Consider the following 19,766-nt stretch of genomic DNA (forward strand, 5'->3'; position numbering starts at 1 on the left):
AGGGTCCTTGACACCCTTGAGGAAAATCAAGAAGTTCCCCGACATCCCCGTCTGCACTCGAGAGGAACACCGAGGGTCCCGCCACAACTCAAGAAGAGCCCTGGTTCTCCCTACTCATCCCGAGTGGAGGGTCTGTTTCCCTGCTTGGTAGGGGAGGAAATCCCGGCCTCTGCATCGCACCTCAAGAGGAAGAGGTCTTCACTTGACGCTCGAGAGGAACTCCAGGGGTCGTGCCACCATTTCTAAACACCTCCGATGTTCCAGTGTACTCCAGACTCACCTGACTCCCCTGCACAGACCTGACGGGCACCCTGAGGAGCGACTCAAAACACGATGGCAGTGTGACAGCCCTGTGGCACCTCAAAAGAAAGCCACCAATCCCTAAGGTCAACACGACCGGAAGCTTGACACTGCTTTTGCAGCTCGAGAGGAGAGCGGAGTTGCATTGTTCCACACGAAACGAGGCCTGACTCCCCTGTGGACGCCCCAGAGGTACCCCGAGATCCATGCCAGTCCTGGAGAGGAACCCTGAGGATCCAGCCTCAACTCCAGAAGAGGACCTCGGCCCCCTCAGGGACTACAGAGGAATCCGAGGGACCTCTCGCGACTCCTGTGGAGACTGGACTTCCCTGACGCCCCACGAGCGGGTCCTTGAGGTCCCCATCATAACTCGAGAGTAACCCCAATGTAACTCGAGAAAAGCCATTAGATTCTCCCATCAATGTAAGCTAAGACCCTTTTGCACTGCAGCATCTCGAGAGAAATCCCACCTTCCCTCCTGAGCCCCCAAAGGGTCCTTGACATCCTTGAGGCAAGATGTTCAACGACATCCCCGTCTGCACTCGAGAGGATCTCTGAGGGTCCAGCCACAACTCAAGAAGAGCCCCGGTTCTCCATCCTTATCCTGATAGGAGGGTCCTTTTCCCTGCTTCGTTGCGGAGGGAATCCCGGCATTCCTGTCATATCTCAAGAGGAGGAGGTCTTCACTTGACGCTCAAGAGGAACTCCAGGAGTCATGCCACTATCTCAAAAGACCCCAGATATCCAAGTATACTCCAGACACACTTGACTCCCCTGCACTGACTCAACGGTCTCCCCGAGGACCGACACAAAACACGACGGCAGGTGTGACAACCCTGTGTCAACTCGAGAGAAAGCCACCAATCCCTATGGTCAACCTGACAGGAAGACTGACACTGCTTTTCTGGCTCGAGAGGAGAGCGGACTTGCATGGCTCCACACGAGCTGAGGCCTGACTCCCCTGTGAACACCCCAGAGGAACCCCAAGATCCATGTCGGCCCTGGAGAGGACCCTGAGGTTCCGGCCTCAACTACAAATGAGGACTGGCCGGGGCCGCTCTGGAATCCCGTGGTGACTGGAACTCCCTGAGGCCCCATGAGCGAGTCTCTGATGTCCCCATCTTAACTCTAGAGGAACCCCGTCGCAACTCGAGAAAAGCCAGGAGATTCTCCCCACAACGTGAGCTGAGTCTCTTTTCCGGGGAGGCGCCAAAAGAGAAATCTCACCTACCCTCTTATCCCCGAAAGTGTCCTTGACACCCTTGAGGCAACTCAAAATGTTCCCCGACATCTCCGTCTGCACTCGAGAGGAGCACCGAGGTTCCCATCACAACTCAAAAAGAGCCCTGATTCTCCCTCCTCATCACGAGTGGACGGTCCGTTTTCCTGCTTAGTCGCGGAGGGAATCCCGGCTTTCCCGTCGCACCTCAAGATAAGACAGTCTCCACTTGACGCTCGAGAGGAACTCCAGGGGTTGTGTCACCATTTCAAAAGACCCCCGATGTCCCGGTGCACTGCAGACACACCTGACTTCCCTGCTGTGACTCGAAGGTCACCCCGAGGACCGATTCAAAACACGATGGCAGGTGTGACAGCCCTGTGGCCCCTCGAGAGAAAGACATGGATCCCTACGGTCAACCCGAGAGAAAGACTAACACTGCTTTTCCGGTTCGAGAGGAGAGCGGACTTGCATGGCTCCAATTGAGAAGAGGCCTGACCCCCCTGTGGATGCCCCAGAGGAACCCTAAGATCAATGTCGGTCCTGGAGAGGAACCCTGAGGTTCCGGCCTCAACTTCAGATGAGGACCTCGGCCCCGGAAGCGAATGCAGAGGAATCCCGAGGGACCTCTCACGACTCCTGTGGAGACTGGACTTCCCTGAGGCCGCACGAGCGGATCCTAGAAGTCCCCAACATAACTCTAGAGGAACCCCACCGCAACTCGAGAAAAACCAGGAGATTCTCCCCTCAAAGAAATCTAAGACCCTTTTTCGCTGAGGCATCTTGAGAGAAATCCCAACTTCCCTCCTGAGCCACAAAAGGGTCCTTGACACCGTTGAGGCAAATCAAGAAGTTCCCCGATATCCCCGTCTGCACTCGAGAGGAACACCGTGGGTCCCAGCACAACTCAAGAAGAGCCCAGGTTCTCCATCCTCATCCCGAGAGGAGAGTCCATTTCCCTGCTTCGTTGGGGAGGGAATGCCCTCGTTCCCGTCACTCCTCAGGAGTAGGTGGTCTCCACTTGACGCTGGAGAACTCTAGGGGTCGTGCCAGCATTTCAAAAGACCCTCGATGTCCCAGTGCACTCCAGACACACCTGACTCCCCTGCACTGACTTGACGGTCACCGCGAGGTCAGACTCCAAACACGTTGGCAGGTGTGACAGCCTTGTGGCACCTCGAGAGAAAGCCACCGATCCCTATGGTCAACCCGACAGGAAGCCTGACACTGCTTTTCGGCTTGTTAGGAGAGCGGACTTGAATGGTTTCACACAAAACGAGGCTTGACTCCCCTGTAGACCCCGCAGAGGAACCCAGAGATCCTTGTTGGCCCTGGAGAGGAAATCTGATGCTCCGGCCTTAACTCCAGATTAGAACCTCGGCGCCGGAAGGGGCTGCAGAGGAATCCCGAGGGGCCCGTTGTGACTTGCGTGGAGACTGGACCTACCTGTAGCCCCATGAGCGGGTCCCTGGGGTCCCCGTCGTAACTCGAGAGGAACCCCGCCACAACTCGAGAAGAACCACGAAATTCTCCCATCAATGCGAGCTGAGGCCCTTTTCCACTGTGGCCTCTCGAGAGGAATCCTATGGCCCCCCATGAGCACTGAAAGGGTCCTTGACACTCTTGAGGCAACTCAAGAAGCTCCCTGACATCCCCCTATGCACTCCAGAGGAACACCGAAGGTCCCACCACCACTCAAAAAGAGCCCCGGTTCTCCCTCCTCATCCCAAGAAGAGGGTCCATTTCCCTGCTTCGCCGGGGAGGGAATCCCGGTTTTCCCGTCTCACCTCAAGAGGAGGAGGTCTCCACTTGATGCTCGAGAGGAACTCCAGGAGTCATGCCACCCTTTCAAAAGACCCCCGATGTCCAAGTGCACTCCAGACACACCTGACTCCCCTGCACTGACTCAGCTGTCACCCCGAGGACCGACACAAAACACGATGGCAGGTGTGACAACCCTGTGGCACCTTGAGACAAAGCCACCAATCCCTATGGTCACCCCGACAGGAAGACTGACACTGCTTTTCCGGCTCGAGAGGAGACAGGACTTGCATGGCTCCACACGAGACGAGGCCTGACTCCCCTGTGGACACCCCAGAGGAACCCCGAGTTCCATGTTGGCCCTGGAGAGGACCCTGAGGTTCCGGCTTCAACTACAAATGAGGACCTGTACCCGGCAGCGACTGCAGAGGAATGCCGAGGGGCCCCTTGCGACTTGCGTGGAGACTGGACCACCCTGAGGCCCCAGGAGCGGTTCCCTGAAGTCCCCGTCGTAATTCGAGAATAACCCCACTGCAACTCGTGAAAAACCAGGGAATTCTCCCCTCAATGCGAGCTGAGGCCCTTTTCCGTTGCGACGTTTCAAGAGAAATCCCACCTTCCCTCCTAGCCCTGAAAGTGTCCTTAACACCCTTGAGGAAACTCAAGAAGTTTCCCGACATCCCCATCTGTACTCGAGAGAAACACAAATCCAGAGCCACTGTTCTCCTTCCTCATCCCGAGAAGAGAGTCCGTTTCCGTTCTTCGATGGGGAGGGATTCCCAGCGTTACAGCTGCACTTCAAGAGGAGGCGGTCTCCACTTGATGCACGAGAGGAACTCCAGGGGTCGTGCCACCATTTCAAAAGACCTGCGATGTTCCAGTGCACTCCAGACACACCTGACTCCCCTGCACTGACTCGACGGTCACCCCGAGGACCGACTCAAAACACGATGGTAGTGTGACAGCTGAGTGGAACCTTGAGAGAAAGCCACTGATCCCTATGGTCAACACAGCAGGAAGCCTGACACTTCCTTTCCAGCTCGAGAGGAGAGTGGACTTGCATGGATCCACATGGAACGAGGCCTGACTCCCCTGTGGACACCCCAGAGGAACCCCGAGATCCACGTGGCCCTGGAGAGGAACCCTGGGTTTCTGGCTTCAACTCCAGATGAGGATCTCTGCCCCGGCAGCGACTTCAGAGGAATCCCGAGGGGCCCCTCGCGACTCGCGTGGAGACTGGACATTCCTGAGGCCCCATGAGTGGATCCCTGATGTCCCCGTCAGTATTCAAGGGGAACCACAGTGCAACTCGAGAAAAACCAGGAGATTCTCCCCTCAATGCATATGAGGGCCTTTCCCGCTGCGGGATCTTGAGAGAAATCTGACCTTCCCTCCTGAGCCCTGAAAGTGTCCTTGACACCATTGAGGTAATTCAAGAAGTTCCCCAACATCCCTGTCTACACTCGAGAGGAACATCGAGGGTCCCACCACAACTCAAGAAGAGCGCCAGTTTTCCTTCTTCATCCAGAAAGGAGGTTTCCATTCCCTCCTTCGTCGGGGAGGGAATCCCGGCATTCCCGTCGCCACTCAAGTGGAGGCGGTCTCTTCTTGAAGCTCGAGAGGAATTGAAGGGTCGTGCCACCATTTCAAAAGACCCCTGATGTCCCACTGCCTTCCAGACACACCTGACTCCCCTGCACTGACTCGACGGTCACCATGAGAACCGACTCAAAACACGATGGCAGATGTGACATCCCTGAGGGTCCTCGAGTGAAAGGCACTGATCCCAGTGGTCAACCGGACAGGAAGCCAGACACTGCTTTTCTGGCTCAAGAGGAGAGCGGATTTGCATGGCTCTCCACAACACGAGGCCTGACTCCCCTGTGGACTACCCAGAGGAACCCCGAGATCCATGTCGGCCCTGGAGAGGTTCCAGCCTCAACTACAGATGAGGACCTCTGCCCCAGCAGCGACTGCAGAGGATTCCCGAGGGGCCCCTCAAGACTTGCATGAGATCTGGTACTCCATGGGGCCCGACAAGTGGTTCCCTGAGGCCCGGTCTTAACTCTATTGGAACCCTGCCACAACTGAAGAGTAACCAGGCGATTCTCCCCTCAATGCAACATGAGGCCCTTTTCCCCTGCGGCCTTATGAAAGAAATCCAACCTTCCCTCCTGAGCCCCGAAAGCGTCCTTGACACCCTTGGGGCAACTCAAGAAGTTCCATGACTTTGCCGTCTGCAGATGAGAGGAACACCGAGGCTCCATCCAGAACTCAAGAAGGGCCCCGGTTCTCCCTCCTCATTCCGAGAGGAGGGTTCGTTTCTTGCTTCCTCGGGGAGGGAATCCCAGCGTTCACTTCACACCTCAGGAGGAGGCAGTCTCCACTGGACCAGCTAGAGGAACTCCAGTGGTCGTGCAACCATTTTAAAAGACCCCCAATGTCCCAGTGCCCTCCAGACACACCTGACTCCCCTGCACTGACTCAACGGTCACCCCGAGGATCGATTCAAAACACGATTGCAGGTGTGACAGCCCTGTGGTGCCTCAAGAGAAAGCCACCGATCCCTATGGTCAACCCAACAGGAAGGCTGACACTGCTTTTCCCACTCGAGAGGAGAGCAGACTTGCATGGCTCCACACTAGACGAGGCCTGACTGACCAGTGGACGCCCCAGAGGAACTCCGAGATCCATGTCGTCCATGGAGAGGATCCCTGAGGTTCCAGCCTCAACTCCATGTGAGGACCTCGGACACGACAGCGATTGCAGAGGAATCCCGAGGGGCCCCTGGCAATTCACTTGGAGACTGGACCTCCCTGAGGCCCCCGAGCGGTCCCTGAGTTCCCCGTCGTAACTCGAGAGGAACAATGCCGCAATTCGAGAAAAATCAGGGGATTCTCTGCTCAATGCGAGCGGAGACCGTTTTCTGCTGTAGCGTCTCAAGAGAAATCCCACCTTCCCTCCTGAGCCCCGAAAGTGTCCTTGACACTCTTGAGGCAAATCAAGAAGTCCCCGGACTTCCCCGTCTGCACTCGAGAGGAACACCGAGGGTCCCGCCACAACTCAAGAAGAGCCCCGGTTCTCCCTCCTCATCCCAAGAGGAGGGTCCATTTCCCTGCTTCATCGGGGAGGGAATCCAGGAGTACCCATTGCACCTCAAGAGGAGGTGGTCTCCACGTGACACTCTAGAGGAACTCCAGGGGTCATGCCAAGGTTTCAAAAGACAACCGAAGTCCCAGTGCTCTCCAGACACACCTGATTCACCTGCAATGACTTGGCGGTCACCATGAGGACCAACTCAAAAAACGAGGGCAGGTGTGACAGCCCTGTGGCGGCTCGAGAGAAAGCCACTGATGTCTATGGTCAACACGACAGGATGCCTGACACTGCTTTTCCCGCTTGAGAGGAGAGTGGACTTGCATGGCTCCACATGAGACGAGGCTTGACTCCCCTGTGGAGGCCCTTGAGGAATCCCGAGATCCATGTCGGCCCTGGAGAGGAAACCTGAGTTGCCAGCCTCAACTCCAGATGAAGACCTTGGCCCTGGTAGCGACTGCAGAGGAACCCCAAGGGCCCCTAGAGACTCACGTGGAGACTGGACCTCCTTGAGGTTCCACTAGTGGGTCCCTGAGGTCCACGTCATAACTCGAGAGGAGCCCTGCCGTAACTCTACGAAAATCAGGAGATTCTCCCTTCAATGCGAGCTGAGGCCTTTTTCCACTGCGGTGTCTCGAGAGAAATCCCACCTTCCCTCCTGACCCCAAAAGTGTCCTTGACACCCTTGAGGCAACTCAAGAAGTTCCCCAATATCCACGTCTGCACTCGAGAGGAACACCGAGGGTCCCGCCACAACTCAAGAAGAGTCCCGGTTCTCCCTCCTCATCCCGAAAGGAGGGTTGGATTCCCTGCTTCTTCAGGGAGGGAATCCCTGCTTTCCCGTTGCACCTCAAGAAGAGGCGGTCACCACTTGATGCTTGAGAGGGACTCCAGGTGTCGTGCCACCATTTCAAAAGACTCCCGATGTCACAGTGCACTCCAGACACACCTGACTCCCCTGCACTGACTCGACGGTCACCCCGAGGACCGAATGAAAACATGATGGCAGGTGTGACAGACCGGTGCACCTTGAGAGAAAGCAACCGATCGCTATGTTCAGATCAACAGGAAGCCTGACAGTGCTTTTCTGGCTCGAGAGGACAGCATACTTCCATGGGTACACAAGAGACGAGGCCTGACTCCCCTGTGGATGCCCCAGAGGAACCCCAAGGTCCATGTCGGCCCTGGAGAGGTAAGCTGAGGTTCCAGCCTCAACTCCAGATGAGGACCTCGGCCCCGGCAGTGACTGCACAGGAATCCCGAGGGGCCCCTCTCGACTTGCGTGGAGACTGGAATTCCCTGAGGCCACATGAGCAGTTTTCTAGGGTCCCCACTTAACTCGAGAGGAACCCTGCCGCAACTCGAGAAAAACCAGCAGATTCTGCCCTCAAAGCGAGCTGAGGCCCTTTTCCTCTGCGGCATCTCGAGAAATATCACACCTTCCCTCCTGAGCCCCGAAAGGGTCCTTGACACGCTAGACAACTCTAGAAGTTCCCCGACATCCACGTCTGCACCCGAGAGGAACACCGACGGTCCAGCCACAACTCAAGAAGAGCCCCAGTTCTCCCTCCTCATCCCGAAAGGAGGGCTCGGTTCCATGCTTCGTCGGGGAGGGAATCCCTGCTTTCCCGTCGCACCTCAAGAAGAGGCGGTCACCACTTGATGCTTGAGAGGAACTCCAGGGATCGTGCCATAATTTCAAAGACTCTGGATATCACAGTGCACTCCAGACACACCTGACTCCCCGACACTGACTCGACTGTCACCCCGAGGACCAAATGAAAACATGATGGCAGGTGTGACAGCCCTGTGGCACCTCGAGAGAAAGCCCCCGATCCCTATGGTCAACCCAGCAGGAAGCCTGACACTGCTTTTGCAGCTTGAGAGGAGAGTGGACTTGGATGGCTCCACACGAGGCGAGGCCCTGACTCCCCTGTGGACGCCCCAGAGGAATCCCGAGGTCCATGTCAGCCGTGGAGAGGTAACCTGAGGTTCCAGCCTCAACTCCAGATGAGGACCTCGGCCCTGGCAGCGACTGCAGAGGAATCCTGAAGGGCCCCTTGAGGCACGCGTGGAGATGGAACCTGCCTAAGGCCCCGCGAGCGGGTCCCTGAAGTCCCCAACGTAACTCGAGAAAAACCCCACCACAACTTGAGAAGAACGAGGAGATTCTCCCCTCAACGCGAGCTGAGGCCCTTTTCCACTGCGGCATCTCGAGAGAAATCCCACTTCCTTCCTGAGCCCAGAAAGGGTCCTTGACACCCTTGAGGCAACTCAAGTAGTTCCCCAATATCCACGTCTGCACTCGAGAGGAACACCAAGAGTCCTGCCACAACTCAAGAATAGCCCCGGTTCTTCCACGTCATCCAAAGAGGAGGGTCGTTTCCCTGCTTCACTGGGGAGGGAATTCAGGCGTACCCATTGCAAAAAAGGAGGCGGTCTCATCTTGAAACTCGAGAGGAACTCCAGGGGTCCTGCCAACATTTCAAAGACCCCCAATGTCCCAGTGCACTCCAGACACACCTGACACCCCTGCGACGGTCACCCTGAGGACCGAGTCAAAACACGATGGCAGATGTGACAGCCCTGTGGCACCTCAAGAGAAAGCCAAAGATCCCTATGGTCAATCCGACCAGAAGCTTGATACTGCTTCTCCGGATTGAGAGGAGAGTGGACTTGCATGGCTCCACACGAGACGAGGCATGACTACCCTGTGGACGCCCCAGAGGAAGCCCTAGATGCATGTCGGCCCTGGAGAGGAAACCTGTGATTCTGGCCTCAACTACAGAAGAGGACCTCGGCCCTTGCAGCGACTGCAGACAAATCCCGAGGGGCCCCTCCCGACTGGCGTGGAGACTGAAGTTCGCTCAGGCCCCACGACCGGATCGCTGAGGTCTCCGTCTTAACTCAAGGGGAACCCCGAAGCAACTAGAGAAAAAACAGGAGATTCTCCCCTTAACACGAGCTGAGGCCCTTTTCTGCTGCGACATCTCAAGAGAAATCCTACCTTCCCTCCTGACCCCCGAAAGGTTCCTTGACACCCTTGAGGCAACTCCAGAAGTTCCCCAACATCCCCGTCTGCACTGGAGAGGAAGACCAAGGGTCCCGCCACAACTCAAGAACAGCCCCCGTTCTCCCTCGTCATCCCGAGAAGAAGGTCCGTTTCCCTGTTTCGACGGGGAGAGAATCCTGGTTTTCCCGTCACACCTGAAGTGGAGACGGTCTCCACGTGACAACTGAGACGAACTCCACGGTTCATGTCACCATTTCAAAAGACGCCTGATGTCCCAGTGCACTCCAGACACACCTGACTCCCCTGCACTGACTCGACGGTCACCGCGAGGACCGACTCAAAACATGATGGCAGGTGTGACAGCCCTGTAGCACCTCAAGAGAAAGCCTGCAATCCCTATGGTCAACCCGACAGGAAGCCTGAAACTGCTTTTCTCGCTCCATAGGAGAGCAGACTTGCCTGGCTCCACACGAGATGAGGCCCTGACTCCCATGTGGACACCCCAGAGGAACCCAGAGGTCCATGTCGTCCCTGGAGAGGAACACTGAGGTTCGTGCCTAAACTCCAGATGAGGAAATCGGCACTGGCAGCGACTGCAGAGGAATCCCGAGGGGCCCTTTATGACTCGTGTGGAGACTGGATCTCCTGAGGCCCCACGAGCGGATCTCTGAGGTCTCCATCGTAACTCGAGAGGAACCTCAGCACAACTCGAGAGAAACCAGGAGATTCTCACCTCACAGTGAGCTGAGGCTTGTTTCCACTGCAGTGTCTCGAGAAATATCCCACCTTCCCTCCTGAGCCCCGAAAAGGTCCTTCACACCATTGTGGTAACTTAAGAAGTTTCTTGACATCACCGTCTGCATTCTAGGGGAACACCTAGGGTCCCACCACAACTTAAGAAGAGCCCCAGTACTCCGTCCTCTACATGAGAAGAAGGTCCACTTTCTGCTTCGTCGCGGAGGGAATCCTGGTGTTCCAGTCGCACCTGAAGAGGAGGCGGTCTCCACTTAATGCTCGAGAGGAACTCCAGGGGTCATGCCACCATTTCAAAGACCACCGATGTCCCAGTGCACTCCAGGCACACCTGACTCCTTTTCACTGACTCGACGGTCACTGTGAGGACCGACTCAAAACACGATGGCAGGTTTGACAGCCCTGTGGCACCTTGAGAGAAAGCCACCGATACCTATGGTCAACCCGAGAGGAGAGCCTGACACTGCTTTTCCAGCTTGAGAGGAGAGCGGACTTGCATGGCTCCACACGAGACGAGGCCATGACTCCACTGTGGATGCCCCAGAGTAACCCCTAGCTCGATGTCGGCCCTGGAGAGGAACCCTGAGGTTCCGGCCTAAATTCCAGAAGAGGACCTCGGCCCCGGCATCAACTGCAGAAAAATTTCGACGAGCACCTCACGACTAGATTGGAGACTGGACCTCCCTGTGGCCCCACGAGCGGGTCCCTGAGATTTCCGTCACAACTCGAGAGGAACCATGCCGCAATTAGAGGAAAACCAGGGGATTCTCCCCTCAACGCGAGCTGAGGCCCTTTTCCAATGCGGCGTCTCGAGAGAAATCCCAACTTCCCTCCTGAGCCCCGAAAGGGTTTTTGACACCCTTGAGGCAACTCAAGAAGTTCCCTGTCGTCCCCGTCTGCCCTCAAAAGGAAAACTGAGGGTCCCGCCACAACTCAAGAAGAGCCCCTGTTCTCCCCCTCATTTGGGAGGAGGGTCCTTTTCCCTGCATCGTCGGAGATGGAATCCCGTCGTTCCCTTCACACCTCAGGAGGAGGGGCTCTTCACTTGACGCTCCAGGGGAACTCCAGGGGTTGTGCAACCATTTCAAAACACCCCCTAAATGCCAGTGCACTCCAGATACATCTGACTCCCCTGCAATGACTCGAAGGTCACCCAGAGCACCAACACAAAACACGATGGTAGCTGTCACAGCCCTGTGGCGCCTCGAGAGAATGCCACCAATCCCTACGGTCAAAACGAGAGGAAGCCTGACACTGCTTTTCTGGCGTGAGAGGAGAGCAGAGTTGCATGGCTCCACACGAGAAGAGGCCCTGACTCCCCTGTGGATGCCCCAGAGGAACCCTGAGATCCATGTCGTCCCTAGAGAGGAACCCTGAGATTCTGGCCTCAACTATAGAAGAGGACATCGGCACCGGCAGTGGCTGCAGAGGAATCCCGAGGGGCCCCTCGTGACTCGCGTGCAGAGTGGACTTCCCTGAGGTCCCAGGAGCGGGTCCCTGAGGTCCCTGTCGTATCTTGAGAGGAACCCCTCGGCAACTCGAGAAAAACCAGGAGATTCTCCCCTCACCGCGAGCTGAGGCTCTTTTCCTTTGCAGCGTCTCAAGAGATATCCCACCTTCCCTCCTGAGCCCCAAAAAGGTCCTTGACACCATTGTGGTAACATAAGGAGTTTCCAGAAATCCTCGTCTGCACTCGAGGGGAACACCTAGGGTCCTTCCACAACACAAGAAGAGCCCCAGTTCTCCCTCCTCACCCCGAGATGAAGGTCCGTTTCCTGCTTTGCCGTGGAGGGAATCCCAGTGTTCCAGTCGCACCTGAAGAGGAAGCGGTCTCCACTCAATGCTCGAGAGAAACTCCAGGGGTCGTGCCACCATTTCAAAAGACCCCCGATATCCCAGTGAACTGCAGGCCCACCTGACTCCCCTGCAATGACTCCACGGTCACTGCAAGGACCGACTCAAAACACGATGGCAGCTGTGACAGCCCAGTGGCGCCTTGAGAGAAAGCCACCGATACCTATGGTCAACCCAACAGGAAGCCTGACACTGCTTTCCGGCTCGAGAGGAGAGCGGACTAGCATGGATCCACAGGAGATGAGGCCCTGACTCCCCTTTGGACACCCCAGAGGAACCCCGAGATCCATTTTGGCCCTGGAGAGGAATCCTGAGTTTAAGGCCTCAATTCCAGAAGAAGCCCTCGGCACCGGCAGCGACTACAGAGGAATCCCTAGGGGCCCCTCTCGACTCGCGTGGAGACTGGACCTCCCTGAGGCCCCACAAGCGCGTCCCTGAGGTACCCATCATAACTGGAGAGGAAGCTCAATGCAACTAGAGAAAAACAAAGAGCTTCTCTCCTCAATGCAAGCTGTCACCGTTTTCCACTGTGGTGTCTTGGGACTAACCACACCATCGCTCTTGAGCACAGAAAGTGTCCTTGACACCCGTGAGGCAACTCAAGAAGTTCCCCGACATCCCCATCTGCATTCGAGAGGAACACTGAAGTCTCCGCCACAAGTAAGAGAAGCCCTGGTTCTCCCTCCTCATCCCGAGAGGAGGGTCCATTTCCCTGCTTCGTTGGGGAGGGAATCCCGGCGTCCTGTTCGCACTTCAAGAAGCAGCTGTCTCCACTTGACGCTTGAGAGGAACTCCAGGGGTCCTGCCACCATTTCAAAAGACCCCCGATGTCCCAGTGCACTCCAGCAACACCTGACTCCCCTGCACTAAATCGATGGTCACCTCGAGGACCGACTCAAAACACGATGGCAGGTGTGACAGCCCTGTGGCACATTGAGAGAAAGCCACTGATCCCAATGGCAACACGACAGGAAGCCTGACACTGCTTTTCTGTCTTGAGAGTCGAGCGGAATCGCATGGCTACACAAGACGAGGCATGACTCCCCTGTCGACGCACCAGAGGAACCCCGAGATCCATGTTGGCCCTGGAGAGGAGCCCTGAGGTTCCGTCCTCAACTCCAGATGAGGACCATGGCCCCAACAGCGACTGCAGAGGAATCTTTAGGGGCCCCTCGAAACTCGTGTGAAGAATGGACCTCCCTGAAGCCTCAAGAGTGGGTCCCTGACGTCCTTCATAACTCGAGAGGAACCCTGCAGCAACTTGAGAAAAACCAGGAGATTCTCCCCTCAACGCGAGCTGAGGTCCTTTTCTGCAGTGGTGTCTCGAGAGAAATCCCACCTTCTCTTCTGAGCCCCGAAAGTGCAGTTGACTCCCTTTAGGCAACTCAAGAATTTACCCGACATCCCCGTCTGCACTCAAGAGGAATACCGAGGGTCCCGCCACAACTCAAAAAGAGCCCCGGTTCTCCCTCCTCATCCCGAAAGGAGGGTCTCTTTCCGTGCTTCGTCGGGGAGGGAATCCCGGCGTTCTGTTCGCACTTCAAGAGGAGGCGGTCTCCACTTGACGCTGGAGAGGAACTCAGGGGTCGTGCCACCATTTCAAAAGACCCCCGATGTCCCAGTGCACTCCAGACACACCTGAATCCCCTGCATTGACTCGACGGTTACCCCGAGGACTGACTCAAAACACGATGGCAGGTGTGACAGGTCTGCGGAACCTCGGGAGACAGCCAAGGTTCCCTATGGTCAACCCGACAGGAAGCCTGACACTGCTTTTCCGGCTCGAGAGGAAAGTGGACTTGCAGTGCTCCAACTGAGACGAGGCTTGACCAACTGTGTACGCCCCAGAAGAACCCCGAGATGCATGTCAGCCATGGAGAGGAAACCTGATGTTCCAGCCTCAGCTCCACATGAGGACCTCAGCCCTGACAACGACCTCAGAGGAATCCCGAGTAGCCCCTAGCGACTCGCGTGGAGACTGGACATCCCTGAGGTCCCACGAGCGGGTCCCTGGGGTCTCCATCGTAACTGGAGAGAAATCCTGCCTCAACTGGAAAGAAAAACCAGGAGATTCTCCCCTCAATGCGAGCTGAGGCCCTTTTCCACTGCGGGTCTCAAAAAATGACAACTTCCCTCCTGAGCCTCGAAAGGGTCCTTGACATGTGAGGCAATTCAGTAAGTTCCCTGACATCCCAGTCTGCACTCGAGAGGAACACCGAGGGTTCTGCCACAACGCAAGAAGAGCCCTGGTGTTCCCTCCTCATCCGGAAAGGAGGGTCCGTCTCCGTTCTTCTTTAGGGAGGGAATCCCGGCGTTTCTGTCACACCTCAAGAGGAGGCGGTCTCCACTTGACGCTCCAGAGGAACTCCAAGAGTCGTGCTATCGTTTGAAAAGACCCTCGATATCCCAGTGCACTCCAGACACACCTGACTCCCCTGCACCGACCAGACGGTCACATTAAGGACTGACTCAAAACACGATGGCAGGTGTGTCAGCCCTGTGGAACTTTGAGAGAAAGTCACCGATCCCTATGGTCAACCCGACAGGAAGCCTGACACTGTTTTCTGGCTCGAGAGGGAAGTAGACTTGCATGGCTCCACACCAAACGAGGCCTGCCTCCCTTGTGGATGCCCCATAGGAACTCCAAGATCCATTTTGGCCCTCAAGAGGAAACCTGAGCTTCTGGCCTCAACTCCAGGTGAGGACTCTGGCCCCTGCAGTGACTACAGAGGAATCCCAAGGGGCCCCTAGCGACTCATGTGGAGACTGGACCGCCTTAAGGCTCCACGAACGGTTCCCTGAGGTACCTATTATAACTCGAGAGGAACCCCGCCACAACTCAAGAAAAACCAGGAGATTCTGCCCTCAACACGTGCTGAGGCCCTTTTCCGCTGTGGTGTCTTCAAGGAAATCCCACCTTTCCTGTAGAGCTCCAAAGTGTCCTTGACACTCTTGAGGCAAGTCAAGAAGTCCCCAATATCCCCGTCTGCACTCCAGAAGAACACCTAGAATTCCACCAAACTCAAGAAGAGCCCCGGTTCTCCCTCCTCATCCCGAGAGGAGTGTCCGTTTCCCTGCTTCGTCGGGGAAGGAAACCCAGCGTCCCTGTCACACCTCACGTGGAGGTGGTCTCCTCATGATGCTCAAGAGGAACTCCAGGGGTCGTGCCAGCATTTCAAAAGACCCCCGATTTCCCAGAGCACTTCAGACACACCTGACTCCCCTGCACTGAGTCGACGGTCACCCCAAGGCCCACTAAAAACATGATGGCAGGTGTGACAACCCTGTGGCACCTCGAGAGAAAGCCCCCGATCCCTATGGTCAACCAGAGAGGAAGCCTGACACTGCTTTTCCGGCTCGAGAGGAAAGCGGACTTGCATGGTTCCACACGAGATGAGGCCTGACTCCCCTGTGCATGCCCCAGACAAAGCCGAGATCCATGTCTGCTTTGGAGAGGTTCCGGGCTCAACTCCAGATGAGGACCTCGTCCCCGGCAGTGAAGGCCTAGGAATCCCGAGGGGACAGTCGCAAATCAGATAGAGACTGGACCGCCCTGATGCCCAACGAGCGGGTCCTTGAGGTCCCCATTGTAACTCAAGAGGAACCCCGCTGCAACACAAGAAAAACCAGGAGATTCTCCCCTCAACCCGAGCTGAGATCCTTTTCCACTGTGGCGTCTCGAGAGAAATCCCACCTTCCCTCCTGAGCCCCGAAAGGATCCTTGACACCCTTGAGGCAACTCAAGAAGTTCACCGACATCCCAGTCTGCACTGGAAAGGAACACGGAGGGTCCCGCCACAACTCAAGAAGAGCCCCGGTTCTCCCTCCTCAACCCGGGAGGAGGGTCCATTTCCTTGCTTAGTCGGGGAGGGAATCCCGGCTTTCCCATCACACCTCAAGAGGAGGCAGTCTCTTGACGCTCGAGAGGAACTCCAGGGGTCGTGCCACCATTTCAAAAGATCCCAGATGTCCCAGTGCACTTCAGACACAGCTGACTCCCCTGCACTGAATCGATGGTCACCCAGAGCACCAACTCAAAACAGAATGGCAGGTATGACAGCCCTGTGGTGCATAGAGAGAAAGCCACCAATCCCGATGGCAACAAGACAGGAAGCCTGACACTGCTTTTCCGTCTCGAGAGTCGAGCGGAATTGCATGGCTACACAAGACGGGCATGATTCCCCTGTCGATGCACTGGAGGAACCCCGAGATCCATGTCGGCCCTGGAGAGGAACCCTGAGTTTCTGTCCTCAACTCCAGATGAGGATCATGGCCCAGACAGCGACTGCAGAGGGATCCTTAGTGGCCCCTCGAAAATCGCGTGAAGTCTGGACCTCCCTGAGGACTCATGAGCAGGTTCCTGATGTCCCCGTTGTAACTCGAGAGGAACCCCGCCACTACTGGAGAAGAACCAGGATATTCTCCCCTCAAAGCGAGCTGAGGCCCTTTCTGCTGTGGTGTCTGGAGAGAAATCCCACTTTGCCGCCTGAGCCCCGAAAGGGTCCTTGACACCCTTGAGGCAACTCAAGAAACTCCCCAACATCCCGTCTGCACTCTAGAGGAACACCAAGGGTCCGGCCACCACTCAAGAGGAGCCCCAGTTCTCCCTCCTCATCCGGAGAGGAGGGTCCATTTCCCTGCTTCGTCAGGGAGGGAATCCCGGCATTCTCATCGCACCTCAGGAAGATGCGGTCTCCACTGGAAGCTCTAGAGGAACTCCAGGGGTCGTGCCACCATTTCAAAACACCCCCAATATCCCAGTGCACTCCAGACACACCTGACTCCCCTGCCCTGACTCGATGGTCACCCCGAGAACCGACTCAAAACACGATGGAATATGTGATACCCCTGTGGCGCCTCGAGAGAAAGCCAACGATCCATATGGTCAACCCGACAGGAATCCTGATACTACTTTTCCGGCTCGAGAGGAGAGTGCATGTGCATGGCCACACACAAGACGAGGCCCTGACTCCCCTGTGGACGCCCCAGAGGAACCCTGAGATCCATGTCGGTCCTGGAGAGAGAGCCTGAGGTTCCGGCCTCAACTCCAAATGAGGACTTCGGCCCAGCAGCGAGTGGAGAGGAATCCCCAGGGGCCCCTCCCGACTTGCGTCGAAATTGGACCACCCTGAGGCCCCACAAGTGGGTCCCTGAAGTCCCTGTCATAACTCGAGAGGAAATCCAAGTTTGCTGCACCAGCTGGACAAAAACCAGGAGATCTTCCCCTCAATGCGAGCTGAGGCCCTTTTCCACTTCGGCGTCTTGAGAGCAATCCCACCTTACCTCCTGAGCCATGAAAGGGTCCTTGACACCCTTGAGGGAACCCAAGAAGTTCCCCAACATCCCCGTCTGCAATCGAAAGGAATATCAGGGTCCCACCACAACTCAAGAAGAGCCCCGGTTCTCCCTCCTCATCCCGATCGGAGGGTCCATTTCCCTGCCTCGTTGCGGAGGGAATCTTGGCGTTCCCATCGCACCTCAGGAGGCGGCGGTCTCCACTGGACGCTGGAGAAAAACTCCAGGTGTAATGCAACAATGTCTCAAGACCCCCGATGTCCCAGTGCAGTCAAGACACACCTGACTCCCCTGCACTGACTTGACGGTCACCCCGCGGACCAACTCAAATCACCATGGAATCTGTGACAGCTCTGTGGCGCCTTGAGAGAAATCCACCAATCCCAATGTTTAATACGACAGGATGCCTGACACTGCTTTTCCAGCTCGAGAGGAGAGTGGACCTGCATGGCTCCACACAAGACGAGGCCCTGACTCCTCTGTGGATGCCCCAGAGGAATCCCGGGATCCATGTCGGCACTGGAGAGGAACCCTGAGGTTCCGGCCTCAACTCCAGTTGAGGACCTTGGCCACGGCAGTGACTACAGATGAATCCAGAGGGGCCACTCGCGACTCGCGTGGAGACTGGACCTCCCTGAGGCCCCAGAAGCGGGTCCGTGAGGTCCTGGCCGTAACTCGAGAGAAACCCCAATGCAACACGAGAAAAACCAGGAGATTCTCCACTCAACGTGAGCTGAGGCCCTTTTCCGGTGTGCCGTCTCGAGAGAAATCACACCTTCCCTCCTGATCCCTGAAAGGGACCTTGACACCCTTGAGGTAACTCAAGAAGTTCCGCGACATCCCCGTCTGCAAACGAGGGGAACACCGGGGGTCCCGCCACAAATCAAGAAGAGCCCCAGTTCTCCCTCTGCATCCAGAGAGGAGGGTCTGTTTCCGTGCTTCGTCGAGGAGGGAATCCCGGCGTTCCCGTCGCACCTCAAGAGGAGGTGGTCTCCACTGGACGCTGGAGAAGAACTCCAGGGGTCGTGCCAGCATTTCAAAAGACCCCGGATGTCTCAGTGCCCTCCAGACACACCTGACTCCCCTGCACTGACTCGACGGTCACCCTGGGGACCGACTCAAAACACGATGGCAGGTGTGACAGCCCTGTGCCGCTTCGATAGAAAGCCCCCGATGCCTATGGCCAACCCGACAGGAAGCCTGACACTGATTTTCCACATCGAGAGGAGAGTGGACTTGCATGGATCCACAGGAGATGAGGCCCTGACTCCCCTTTGGACACCCCAGAGGAACCCCGAGATCCATTTTGGCCCTGGAGAGGAATCCTGAGTTAAAGGCCTCAATTCCAGATGAGGACCTCGGCCCCGGCAGCGTCTGCAGAGGAATCCCGAGAGGCCCCAGGCAACTTGCTTGGAGAATGGACCTTCCTGAGGTCCCACGAGAGGTACCCTGAGGTCCCTGTAGTAACTCCAGAGGAACCCGCCGCAACTCGTGAAAAACAAGGAGATTCTCCCCTCAATGCGAGCTGAGGCCTTTTTCCACTGTGGCGTCATGAGAGAAATCCCACCTTCTCTCTTGAGCCCTGAAACGTTCCTTAACACCTTTGAGGCAAAGCAAGTTCACCAACATCCCCGTGTGCACTCGAGAGGAACACCGAGGGTCCTGCCACAACTCAAGAACATCCCCAGTTCTCTATCCTCATCCAGAGAGGAGGGTCCATTTCCCTGATTCGTCGGGGAGGGAATCCTGGCGTTCCTGTTGCACCTCAAGAGGCGGTGGTCTCCTCTTGACACCTGAGAGGAACTCCAGGGGTCATGCCAGCATTTCAAAAGTCCCCCGATGTCCCAGTGAACTCCAGACACATCTGACTCCCCTGCACTGACTGGACGGTCACTGTGAGGACTGACTCAAAACACGATGGCAGGTGTGACAGCCCTGTGGCACCTTGAGAGAAAGCCACCGATCCCTATGTTCAACCCAACAGGAAGCCTGACACTGCTTTTCCCAGCTCGAGAGGAGAGATGACTTGCATGGATCCACAAGAGACGAGGCCTAACTCCCCTGTGGATGCCCCAGAGGAATGCCGAGATCCATGTCGGCCCTGGGGAGGTTCCGGCCTCAACTCCAGATGAGGACATCGGCCCCGGCACTGACTGCCATGGAATCCCGTGGGGCCCCTCGCGACTCGGGTGGAGACTGGACCTCCATGAGACCCCATGAGCGCTTCCCTGAAGTCCCCGTCATATTTCGAGAGGAACTCCGCCGCAATTCATGAAAAATCAGGAGATTCTCCCGTCAACGCAAGCTGAGGCCCTTTTCCACTGCAGTGTCTCGAGAGAAATCTTACATTCCCTCCTGAGCCCCGAAAGGGTCCTTGACACCCTTGCGGCAATTAAAGTTCCCCAACATCCCCGTCTGCATTCGGGAGGAACACCGAGGGTCCCGGCACAACTCAAGAAGAGCCCAGGTTCTCCC

Source organism: Budorcas taxicolor, chromosome 3 (assembly GCF_023091745.1).
Source record: "Budorcas taxicolor isolate Tak-1 chromosome 3, Takin1.1, whole genome shotgun sequence".
Classification (NCBI taxonomy): domain Eukaryota; kingdom Metazoa; phylum Chordata; class Mammalia; order Artiodactyla; family Bovidae; genus Budorcas; species Budorcas taxicolor.